General features: G+C 45.5%; 1 protein-coding gene and 1 long non-coding RNA gene across 2 annotated transcripts in view; both read right to left on the reverse strand.

Annotated features, from left to right (window-relative positions):
* The window catches only part of LOC139023685 (protein FAM110B-like), a 43,279-nt gene that overhangs the window by 13,455 nt on the left and 16,800 nt on the right, over positions 1–13,024 (reverse strand). The gene's annotated exons all lie outside the window — the stretch shown is intronic.
* Positions 11,524–12,957, reverse strand: LOC139023681 (uncharacterized). The gene is made up of 2 exons (XR_011474824.1): positions 12,912–12,957; positions 11,524–12,803 (listed from the first exon to the last, which is right to left on the reverse strand). It is a non-coding gene; the product is annotated as an uncharacterized lncRNA (long non-coding RNA).

Here is a 13,024-nt window from a genome sequence, read left to right on the forward strand (position 1 = left end):
TCAAACCCAGCCCTCTCCCCTTCCTAAAACCCCACAGGGGGAAGGAACCACCACAGCTAATCGAAATATGCTCAGTCCTAGCATAAAGATACGGCAGAATCAAACAACAAAGTCATCATCCTCAACATAGCAAGCCAAGGAGGAAATGACATGCTAGTCTTCTGTATGGTAGAACCAGATGATCATATCCATACTTCAATACTTCATATCTTGTCTGAGATCAGTGCCTTAGAACAGCCTATGGATGGCGGGGGCAGATAGGCCTATATATCCATTCTGGACCCATGGGCTCGTCTTCCACCCCTTCTCCTCCTCACACTCCCCCTTGCTCCTGCGGTAGCCATGTATATCCCCGTCCGTCCCGCCTGTCATCAAGTTGTCATTAAAAGCCCTGGTCTGCGTGTCTGCTATTCGTTCCTCCATGGGCCCTGACAGGAATTCCTCCTCATGCCACCTAGCTCCTCCGTCTCTATGTCGGACTGACCTGGGCACCTGGTGTGTCGCTGGGTACTGAGGGGGGGGGGGGGGGGTTGATGGGGAGTTGATAGAGGTTGTCAGGAGACAGAGCTATTGTGGGATAGTGAGGATTGGGGGGTAGGGAAGTGGGGATTGGGCTATAACCTTGACCTGTATGGACTCAGTTGGCCATAAAACTGAAAATKTAAGATGCGACATCCAAAGAGGATTGTCATATCWGAGTTATCCCTTTGTATTGTGTATTATCCCGTTTGTGGGGAGSCACAAGAGCTATTGAATCMTATTTGTGGTTTATTAGTATATGAGATGGACCCCATGGGYGGCAGGTTGCCTAGTGGTTMGAGTGTTCGGCCAGTAACCGAAAGGTTGCTGGATTGAATCCCCGAGCTGACAAGGTAAAAATCAGTCGTTCTGCCCCTGAACAAGGCAGTTAACACACTGTTCCCCGGGCGCCAAAGACGTGGATGTCGATTTTGGCAGCCTCCCGCACCTCTCTGATTCAGAGGGGTTGGGTTAAATGCGAGAGACACATTTCAGTTGAACGCATTCAGTTGTACAACTGACTAGGTATCCCTTTCCATCATACACTGAGCATACAAAACATTAAGAACAATAAAGTCTAAGCCGCAGGGGGGGGTCTAAGCTGACATATGGAATTGTTTTAAGATGGTCATACTATGGATCATGAAGCTATTTGATATGGAATTCTACGACCCCTTTAGGTAGATAATAAAAATGCTRGGATAAAATATTGATTCAGGCCTTTAGAGAAACACGTTGAATAACATATTCAGAAATGTCAAAAAAAGACAGTCAAAAAAGAAATCAAAACGGAACAAGGTTTTGAAGTGTTTGTCCTTCATCCTCACATACATTTTTTGAAAAACAGGTACCGGCTACCTTCAGACGAGTCCCGTGATACTTGTGGGGGGGTCGCAGAGCAGAACGGATAACGCCATCGTGCTCGCGAGAGTCTCCCCTTTTCATAGAGTGGAAGTGSGGATRCGGTGGATTGAGATGCCTCCAAWGSAAAAAAGAAAAAAATATCTCTAGTTTAAACTGACRGATTTTGATGGGGATGTTTGTATTATGTTACTTAGATCTACACACTGCTCTTTCCATGACCTAGACTGACCRGGTGAATCCAGGTGAAAGCTATGATCCCTTATTGATGTCACTTGTTAAATCYACTTCAATCCGTGTAGATTAAGGGGAGGAGACAGGTTAAAGAAGGCATTGAGACATGGATTGTGTGTGTGTGTGCCATTCAGAGGGTGAATGGGCAAGACAAAAAATGTAAGTGCCTTTGAACGGGGTATGGTAGTAGGTACCAGGCGCACCGGTTTGTGTCAAGAACTGCAATGCTGCTGAATTTTTCACCCTTAACAGTTTCCTGTGTGTATCAAGCATGGTCMACCAGCCAAAGGACATTCAGCCAACTTGACACAACTGTGGGAAGCATTGGAGTCAACATGGGCCAGCATCCTGTAGAGACATCTTGTAGAGTTCATGCCCCGACCGACTTGAGGCTGTTCTGAGGGCAAATGGGGGGGGGGTGCAACTCAATATTAGGAAGGTGCTCCTAATTTTTTGGTATTCTCAGTGTATATTGTTCTAAACCAGACTGTAAACCCAGATTGACTGGGCCAAACGTAGGATAGAACGACTGCTCTCAGAGTCAAAAGGCCTGGATTAGTGCTGTGCAAATCCCTTCAGTCAACATACTTAGGTGACATCATGCAGGTGACTTGTTTTGAGGAAGGCCTAATTGAGTCACTCAAGAACTTTACACCTGTCTGAGTGACAGGTTAATTAACCAATTAGACACCTGGGTTAAGCTCTGGCCCCTCAGGGCGGTCTCTAGCCCAGCCCTCCATGTCATTTGAGGACACCACAGGACCACACAGAGCCCAGCCCGTCCGTACTGTGCCTGAGGGTCATTTGCAGAAAGGCATAGACAAAGCCATCTCCTGTCTGTAATTTGAAGAATTAAATGTACTGTATTCATTTTAGAGGGAATAATTATCTTTGGGCCACTTTGCACAGTTGTTGTTTGCTCATTTGGGTTTGCCTTGATGCACGAATATCACAGGCAATACATTACTTTCGATTGAATAGACAGTCATTCTCCAGTTCAAATTAGCGAATCTCCTGCAAGAGGAATGTTTGTTGTCATTTCCAAGTTAATGAAGGATATTTCTCAGCCAAGCAAACAAAATTGCTCAGAGGGTTGCATGTAAATAGACTTCCCTGCAAAGCATTATGCACCTCTTCTTTTTCTCCTCTCTCTGTGCTGGTTTCTTCTCATTAACTGGAGATTCGGTGTGTACAGTTATCCTACAGTACATGTTCTCCCGCTGATTGTTGTGTAAGCACTGTATACAAACGTGGAAATAAAAATCACATTTTGTGGTTACCCTGAAAAACTTGATACAYATAGAGCTACCCTCTATAGGACACTGTAGAAAAAAAGTCTTCACTGGCCATCCAGGAAATTAAAAAAGTAAAACATGTTGACTTATAATCACTGATAAACAGTAATTAGTGAGATTTGACTCCGCTCTATATCAAGGTCCTACTCCTCCCTGTCAGTCCCCACAGATGTTCAGATTGTGCATCCCTATATATCACTCATTTACACATATCTCTTGGTCGTCGACGACTTATGATGGACAATTGGAGTTTTGCCTGAGAACTGACGACTTCCTACTATGGACGCCATACACTAACTCTAGCTAGTTTCAACAGTGGACAATGTGGTGAGCAGATATCCTCTAATATTATGGTCGCCATATTTGGCTGCTATCTCAGGGGAGGTCCTGAGCAGCATGGCGCCGTGGTGGAGGGCCGTTCCGCTCCATGCCAACCAGACGGGCGTTAAATAAGGAACGGCGAAACCCCAGAGCAGTGGGCGACTGTGGGCGAGGTCACACACACACAAACACTGGTCTGGTCTGGTCTGGTCTGTTTTGATGTTGGTCATTCGGGTCTGGAGCACAGCAGGCAAGGAGAAACCCCATTGGGAGGAGTGACACTACACTCTGCTCTCCGTCTATACGCTCACTCTCTTACCCATGGGGATCATACACAGAGCCACCTCCACTACCTGTCTCTAAGTTGAGCTTAGACATCTTATTAAAGGGATACTTCGGGATTTTGGCAATGATGCCCTTTGTCTACTTCCCCAGAGTCGGATGAACTCGTGGAGACCATTTTTATGCATCTGTGTTCAGTATGAAGGAAGTTAGAGGTCGTTTGGCGAGCCAAGGCTAACTAGTGTTAGCGCAATGGCTGGAAGTCTATGGTATCTACTAGCATGCCCTTTAACACATAGCTTAGATCCCGAGGCTTCCTCGCGTTCGTTTGCTCCAGAAGCTGAGTAATTCACTTAAATTGGACAGTGGACAACAGACCCACTTCCCTGTAAAAAGCCTGGGAGTTGTGTGTTTTAAGTCCGACTCTCTACCTCCTATCCTGGGCCCTAACTTGGTCTAGCTTCCCGATCCGTGGGAATATGTATCAACTCATCCCATGCAGATAAACAGTCGGCAATTAGAGGGAGAGAGACAGAAAACAGTAAATTACTACCAAATCCTCCCTGCCGGCCAGTCCACTGAGTCTGGTTGCTTTCTAATCAGGACATTTCAGAGTGGTTGGCCTCCTTTCTCTCTCACACACTGCTCCAAGGTCACAGTCTTAAAGGGATACTTCGGGATTTTGGCAATGAGTCCCTTTATCTACGTCCCCAGAGTCAGAGGAACTCGTGGATACCATTTTTATGTCTCTGCGTGCAGTTTGAAGGACGTTGTTAACCAGCAGTAGTGCTAACTAGCATTAGCGCAATGACTGGAAGTCTATGGTATCACCTAGCATGCATAACAAAACTACCTCTAACTTCCTTCATACTGGACGCAGAGACATACAAATGGTATCCACGAGTTAATTTGCCAAAATCCCAAAGTATCCATGTAAGCCTAGACGGATTCTCCTCTTATGAGCAGAAATATTGTTGTTTTCACCCCTTTTATGTATAAGGAGAGATTATATTACAGTTTATCAGTCAGACGTTTTTCATCTTTGTACAGTTCACAAACAAATTGAACGGCTTGGGTAACACATCAAAGCTCAAACCAAGAAAAGGCGCAAGTCACTCACTAGTTATAGCTGGCCCATATTGTGAACATATGAGGATAAGAGACAGTTTAACCCGGCTCTGAGAAAACATCAAGAACTGGAAGTGAAATAGAGTAAACGAAAACAACGGGAATACAATAAAATGGGCAATAAGGAAGATTGTATTGTGAGGGTTTTAGTATGACCTTTAAACTCCCTAGGAGTCGAATGTCAAAGCATGAAACGTCTGGTTGAATGTTTCTACTAACCCATCTACAGCAGCTGTCTGCCTGATGTTTGTTCCACGTTAGTTCCCACATGACTAGTAATAGATCAGAACATATGATTAGCCAACTCTCCTCACCACAGATCCTCTTTAACGAACTATTAGGTTAAAGAATGCTGCTCTATATTTTAGCAATATGCTATATAAATAATGTCTTATAATGTCTTATAAATAAAATGTATATTATTACTGACAATTTAGGAGTGATGTAAGCCAAACATAGCAAGAATTAGTACATCATTATTTATTTTTTCTTCAGAAAATTCAGTTGTTCGTGTTTCATAGGTGTTATATAAGGTTCACGTCTTAACAGATCCCTTTTGAGTTCACTGCACATTCACAGAGCCGATAAACCCAACACACCCAGGCTACCCCAGGTTAGTTCCACCGTTGGTTCCAGCATTGTGTTTCCCCTGACTTTCTCCCTGCCCTGTCATCAAAGCAGCCTGAACCACTCAACTCCTGACCACACTGTCTCTCTCTCCTCTCTGCACCACCCAGACAAAACACAAGGATTCACCGGCACAGTGTTGCTCATTACTTTCTCACCTCTCTCCTTTGGCACTCTATCCTCTGGTACTGTATCTGGTAATGCCATTAGCGTATTGTGGTAGCTAGCTAGCGTATTATGATGTGGCTAAGGGTATTATACAGTAATAAGGCATTAGCTGGTCACCACCTACGCTTTAATCTCCCATGATCCTTGGTCTTCTCAGTCACTGTAAAAACATCACTCAAACAACATGGAATTAGACGAAATTAGTCAATATCAGGCCGCTTTTATATGACATGTTTTGGATGACTTAGTAAACTGTTTGTGTTGTAATTTGCAACTTTGACTCCTGAGGCTTTGCAGCTGTCACTAATGACATTATCACATTTTCACAGCTGATGCAAAGCAGCGAGTGTGAGGGGGTGTTACTGAGCCTGAGTGGGACATTTTGACTAAGGAAGTCGATAGCCTACTAAAGTTCCAAAACTCCTGACCGCAACCAAGCCAACCCGCCAGCATCTCAATAACCTTTGGTTTCGGTTTCGGTTCAACAAGCCAACCCTTGCCCCACAATGGGCTCCATTGACCTCACCACCACATACAGAAAATAAAACACACAAAACTCTGCTCTTGTCTGCTCTTCCTGCAAGTTTCCACCCGAGCCAACCCAAACCCCTTCCATCCCCCATCGTTGTTGTCTTTGCTGACGTCAATCCGTCTTGTGGAGAGGAGCTAGCTGTGTGCGCTGGTGTCTCCTGGTCAGGTTTCCCACAGGGGCGCACTATACCTCCTCTCCCTGACCCCAGGGAGCGAAGGTCACATGAGAGAGGGGAGTGAAAAGGGCTGTCTTCTGATTTATGGCCCGGTGGAGCCATTGGATCCTCCTGTGCTCCAGCGTCCCATTTTTTGTTAGGGGAGGGGGCACACTGAAGCTGAACCACCACCCATCCCCACTGACACCCCATCTACAGGTTTAGGGTATAAGGTTTCAAACCTCCATAGCGACAGGGTTGGGTATGGGGAATGTGTGGGTGGGTGGGTGGAAGAGGTAGGTGTGTTCCTTACTTTCTCTGTAGGTATACAATGTAAGTAGTTTGGGGAGTTGGAATCAATCTGATCAGGTTTTGGGAACTACATTACTTAACTCCAATATATAACCCTTGGAATATACTGTAGCCTACATCACAGCATGACTCATCAATCACATAAATCAATGGCCGTGCACAGATCTTTTCACTTGCTGGCTTGGCCAATGCGCTCGTGCCAAAAGCCTCCCACTTGGCACAGACGTCAATTCAACGTCTACTCCACGTTGGCTTAACGTCATTCCGTTGAAATGACATGGAAACTACGTTGATTCAACCAGTGTTTGCCCACTGGGCTATCTCTCTCTTGTAAACAATGTTCGCTCAATACGCCGATTTGGAAGTTTAGAAAATATATATATATATTTTACAGCAGACAGATTAGAGTCCTTTCTTTTCAGCAGGATCCATTTGCTTTCCAACCTGTGTGTCACGCCCTGACCTTAGAGATCCTTTKTATGTCTCTATTTTGGTTGGTCAGGGCGTGGGTTGGGGTGGGCATTCTATGTCTGGTGTTCTATGTTGTCCTTGTTTTGTATTTCTATGTGTTTGGCCTGGTATGGTTCCCAATCAGAGGCARCTGTCTATCGTTGTCTCTGATTGAGAACCGTACTTAGGTAGCCTGTTCCCACCTGTGTTTGTGGGTAGTTGTTTTCGGTTTAGTGTGTGTCGTCACCTTACAGAACTGTTCGTTTGTCGTCTTTTGTTGTTTTGTTCAGTGTTCAGTTTATTGATTAAAATGAACACTTACCACGCTGAACCTTGGTCCTCTTCTCCTTCTCCCGACGACGTTCGTTACACTGTGTTTTCCCTCAATTTTATTTGAAATATTGCGAAAGGTCTGTTTTGTCTCCATGCTGTTCACTGACAGGTTTGCTGTGCGTTCCCGACTGCAGGCTGTGCCTTGTTATTGGGTTACTCACAATCCACGGCTAGGCAACAAACAAAAAAAAGCTTTCAATCCTCTGTGGCTCAATTATTGGCATCACAAGCCATGCATGTTTGGATACCTGGCATGCAGATTCTCCATACAGGGCAGACTGAGAAAAAGGCACAACCGGGCAGACGTGAGCTCCGTACAGAGCAGTCAAACGGACACAAACGGACGGGGTAGGGGTGGGGGGGTGGTGAACTTGACGATGTCACAACGACTTGGGGGTAGTGGGTTCAGAACAACAACAACAAAAACTGTATACCCATTTTTTCTTTAATATACCACCACCCCGAAAGGGCACCCCCAAAGGTGCAGGTGCTGGGCACGGGTAGATCCTTACATGTGCATGTGCCAGCATAAATCACAGATAAATCATATGTTTGAGTCGTTTCTCCCCCCTGTTATGGAGTTGTAGTTTTCAGTCGGTCGGAGGTTTGTCTACAGGTTTGTGTCACTGGGGACTTGGGCCTGAGCTATACCAGACTGTGTGGTCATGTGTCGACCCCTCTGTTCCCAAGCAGAGGCACACACCCATAACCATTTGAGGCCTCCAACTAACTTCCCCCATTAGTTTGTTGTTGTCACTGACTAAGACATCCCTTAGGAAAACGTGCCTCAGGAATGCCTCTCGTTTCTGTGCCATGTGCTAGTTCTATCATAGTGATCTTGTGCCCCTGTGTGTGTGTGTGTGTGTGTGTGTGTGTGTGTGTGTGTGTGTGTGTGTGTGTGTGTGTGTGTGTGTGTGTGTGTGTGTGTGTGTGTGTGTGTGTGTGTGTGTGTGTGTGTGTGTGTGTGTGTGTGTGTGTGTGTGTGTGTGTGTGTGTGTGTGTGTGTGTGATTGCATGCTCTGGTGTGTGTGTGTGTGTGTGTGTGTGTGTGTGTGTGTGTGTGTGTGTGTGTGTGTGTGCATGTGCATGTGTGTGTTCATCCCTCTCTCTCTATATCTCTCTGTGAGTCATGAATCGGACTTCTCTCAAGCGTGGACGGTTGCAGCACGCTGGAGCTGCTGGCCCAGAAGAACTAGGCCAGATTTGACACACTTCACAACCCCTGCTAAACCTGACACACATTGCTATTCAGAGTGCAAGGAGGAAAAACACAGAGCCCGAATCACTATCCAACAGTGCAAGAACGCACGCTAATAACATCCCCAGCAGTAACATACAGTATGTCTTTCTGAGGGGGAATACTGTATGATGTAAACCTGTCCGAGTAACATGTGACAATGCCTTGGCGCCCCCTCGGGTTCATGCCGTGGGGGAGATCTTTGTGGGCTACACTCGTCCTTGTCTCAGGATAGTAAGTTGGTGGTTTGAAGATATCCCTCTAGTGGTGTGGGGGCTGTGCTTTGGCAAAGTGAGTGGGGTTATATCCTGCCTGGTTGGCCCTGTCTGGGGGTATCCTCGGACGGGGCCACATTGTCTCCCGACCCCTCCTGTCCTCAGCCTCCAGTATCTATGCTGCAATAGTTTATGTGTCGGGGGGCTAGGGTCAGTCTGTTATGTCTGGTGTAATTCTCCTGTCTTATCCGGTGTCCTGTGTGACTTTAAGTATGCTCCCTCTAATTATCTCTCCATCCCTCCCTCCCCTATCGGAGGACCTGAGCCCTAGGACCATGCCTCAGTACTACCYGGTCTGACTCCTTGCTGTCCCCAGTCCACCTGGTTTTGCTGCTACTCCAGTTTCAACTGTTCTACCTGTGGCTATGGAACCCTGACCTGTTCACCGGACGTGCTACCTTGTCCCGGACCTGCTGTGTTTGACTCTCTCTCTCTCTACCGGACCTGCTGTCTCGAACTCTGAATGCTCGCCTATGAAAAGCCAACTGACATTTACTCCTGAGGTGCTGACCTGTTGCACCCTGTACAACCACTGGGATTATTATTATTTGACCCTGCTGGTCATCTATGAACGTTTGAACATCTTGGCCATGTTCTGTTATAATCTCAGAAGAGGACTGGCCACCCCTCATAGCCTGGTTCCTCTAGGTTCATTCCTAGGTTCCTGCCTTTCTAGGGAGTTTTTCTTAGCCACCGTGCTTCTACACCTGCATTGCTTGCTGTTTGGGGTTTTAGGCTGGGTTTCTGTATAGCACTTTGTGACATCAGCTGATGTAATAAGGGCTAAATAAATACATTTGACTGATTGATACGGTGTCCATATTAGGACAGCCTCAGGCTCAGATAGTTAGAGACGGATGCTGGAGACTAGATGTGCATAAGGCTTTCACATTCATAAGGTATGTCTGGAGACTGCCTGTTAGCACATTTTTTGGGGCGGGTTCAAGAGTTCAGTGTTTCATAATCTCAGTGATCTAGCCTAGTTCCAGATCTGCTTGTGCCATCTTCCCAATTCCTATGGTCATTGGCATGACAATGACCAAAGAAGCTGGCAAGACAGCACAAACAGATCTGGGACCAGGCTACCTCTGAACCAGTCCTCAAATAAAAAATGAGGGCAGCTAACAGAAAGTATTTGGTGGTGCTGGGTAAACACATGGTGTTGGAGGTCTGGTCTGGTTCTCTGCAAGGCCCCCTGAAGTTTAACGTTAGGAAAAACCCACATCCGCATCAAAGCCGTGGATGGTAGATCCCTGACAGGTTTTCACCTACTTTCCACAGGCCAGCCACATTAGMAACCCTTTGATGTCTAACAGGTAAAAACCTTTTATTTGTAGTATTGTACATTTGGAAAAGCAACATTTGGTGGCAATGTCTTTCCTTCAATGTAACTTGATATCATCAAATTCAAACGGACTGCTGCAACTAGGTGTTTGGTCTGTTTATCCCAGAAGACGTGAACATGTGTTAAAAACCTGGTCCTACGAACCAATAACAGGATGTAACAGCAGGCTCTGTAGTCAACCCTGACTGACACCCACAGATAGACAGGATACCTTATGTTCTCCTCCTCAGAGAGAGAGAGAGAGAGGGTATGTGTTGGATGGGAGAAGGGTTTGGAGGAAAGAGACCATTTGGAGGAGAGAACCAGGAACCAGACAAAGATAGAAAGATAGAGAGAAAGGCAGAGAGAGGTGGAAGAAAGGTTTGAGAGAGAGAAATAGAGAGAGTTGGATGGGAGAAGGATTTGGAGGAAAGAGACAGACAAAGACAGAGAGAGGGGAAGAAAGGTTGAGAGAGAGAAGAGAGAGAGAGAAGAAGAGAGAGAGAGAGAGAGAGAGAGAGAGAGAGAGAGAGAGAGAGAGAGAGAGAGAGAGAGAGAGAGAAGAGAGAGAGAGAGAGAGAGAGAGAGAGAAGAGAGAGAGAGAGAGAGAAGAAAATGGAAGAGAGAGCGAGAGCGAGAAAGAGAGAGAGAAAGAGAGAGAGACAGAAACGGAGAAAAGGTAGCAGTTGTCCACGGACGTCTCAACCTGACCACCTAGACATAGCATCAGGCCACAGTCTCCTTTGTTGTCTGTAAACAGGACCTGTTGCAACTCACTCAGGGGTTCTATATGCTCAGAATGCTAAAGGGATTACCACAGGGAGCCTCTTTAGCTAATGTGAAAAATGAGATGTGAGGTGGTGGAAACAGACAACAAAGATTCAAAGGGCCAGACAACATCAAAACACTGACTCACTCACTCTTTTCCATCAGACATTCCTAAAACAACTTACGCTTAGGTAGGTTTTTTCTTCTCAAAAGTAGTTATTAGCCTACTGTAAACAATTAGCCTACTGTTATTAGCCTACTGTATTAGCCTACTGTAAACAATTAGCCTACTGCTATTAGCCTACTGTATTAGCCTACTGTTATTAGCCTACTGTAAACAATTAGCCTACTGTTATTAGCCTACTGTATTAGCCTACTGTTATTAGCCTACTGTAAACAATTAGCCTACTGCTATTAGCCTACTGTAAACAATTAGCCTACTGTATTAGCCTACTGTTATTAGCCTACTGTAAACAATGGGTTGCCTGTACCCACAAAATGGTTACCTAAGTTTGTAAGACTTAAGACTAAAATTATGATTGCAATGTTAAAGAGTGGATGAAGTCATCACGTACTGTTTCTGTCAGAGTTTGTCATGCTTCACTATGGTGATGTGGTATAAAGAAATGTGCGCTGCTTAATGGTTTTTGTATACTTGTTTATGTCTATTGGAGCTGGAGCCAAAAACAATAAAACAATTACATTTTCTTCTCGCACAAATATGACTTTATTCTTAAAATTGTCTGTGTACAACATCATACACATTTCTCTTTGGAATAAAAACTAAACCTCTCATATATGGAAAATAAAACAGATCGAAAAATGTACAGAGCCATTTTGTAAACATGCAAGAGAACAGTTTTCCCCGAGGAGTTTACACAAATCCAGTTTAAAGGGGGGGGGTCCAGATGTTTTGGGCGCCATGCTACTTACAGAGAGAAAACACCATGGCTCTGAAAGGGGATCGGTTGTTGATTTATTACATAGCCTATCATGTGACCTTCCTCAGGCCCAATATTACTCCACCCAATGACTCTCTCTGTCTCTCCGGGTCACATTCTAACCCGTACATACCACCCGTGGACCTTCAGTGAATTTTTCAGAGGTATCCCTGGGAGAACTCTGATCAAGGTGACATTTTAATTTAGATAAAAGGGGCATCACTGACAGATTGATGAAGTGAGGTAGGATCTACAGCTATTAAAGGTAGAGGGGGGAGAGAGGGAGGTCTCACCCCCTTTACCGTCCTCCCCCAGGCCTAGGGTCTCCTGTGGGGGAGAACCAGATGACCATTGGCCCCAGGGGGGAGAGGAACCCCAACCCCCAAACCAGAGGGAGTCTGGGGGACTCTGTAAACGTCAGCTCTGTGAAGGTGACACCCTCAAATATTTGGCAACCTGATAGCTCATGGTCCCTTACACTTTGAACACCTACTATGGTGAAATATGTTACATGAAAAACAGCAACAAAAGAATCTATGTTTGGTGAGGAATTTAAAATGCCCTTTTAAGTGAATATTTTGTGGTAGCGAAGTAAAAAGTCACTTTTTTTCCACAAGGAATTGACCAGTTATCCAGTAAAATAACATATCACACTTTAATTTCTATCCTGCAATGGCAACAAGGTAGCTTACACAGTAGCAACAGATATAAAGAGTTCACAGCCAGCCAGTTACATAGCTGTAGCTGTCAACATCAATCACAATTGTATCACAACGAACGTATCAGTGGTCAGTAGTTGCTGTGTAAGAGTTAGCTCTCTCTGGGGTAAGGTTCAGAGGTGCTGTAGGATCAAGATAACCGACCCTGCATCCCTCCTTGTCTACTACTACTGTCGCGGTAGTACTGCCTCTAGAGTATTATGCTCAGTGTTTAATTGGAGAGGAGTCTCCTATAAAGCTGTTTCTCTTTCTCTCACTCTTTTCCTCTCTCTCTCAATCGTTTCCTCTCTCTCTCTCACTCGTTTCCTCTCTCTCTCTCTCCACTCGTTACCTCTCCTCTCTCTCACTCGTCTTCTACCTCTCTCTCTCTCTCACTCGTTCCTCTCCTCTCTCTCACTCGTTCTCTCTCTCTCTCTCTCTCTCTCTCTCACTCTTCCTCTTTCTCTCTCTCACTCGTTTCCTCTCTCTCCACTTTTCGTCCAGTTCAGTGCAATTAACGACCCCACGCGGGTCCCTGCGTGTTTGTTTCCACAACGCTCCTGCG

The sequence above is a fragment of the Salvelinus sp. IW2-2015 genome, linkage group LG35 (genome assembly GCF_002910315.2).
Source record: "Salvelinus sp. IW2-2015 linkage group LG35, ASM291031v2, whole genome shotgun sequence".
Lineage (NCBI taxonomy): Eukaryota > Metazoa > Chordata > Actinopteri > Salmoniformes > Salmonidae > Salvelinus > Salvelinus sp. IW2-2015.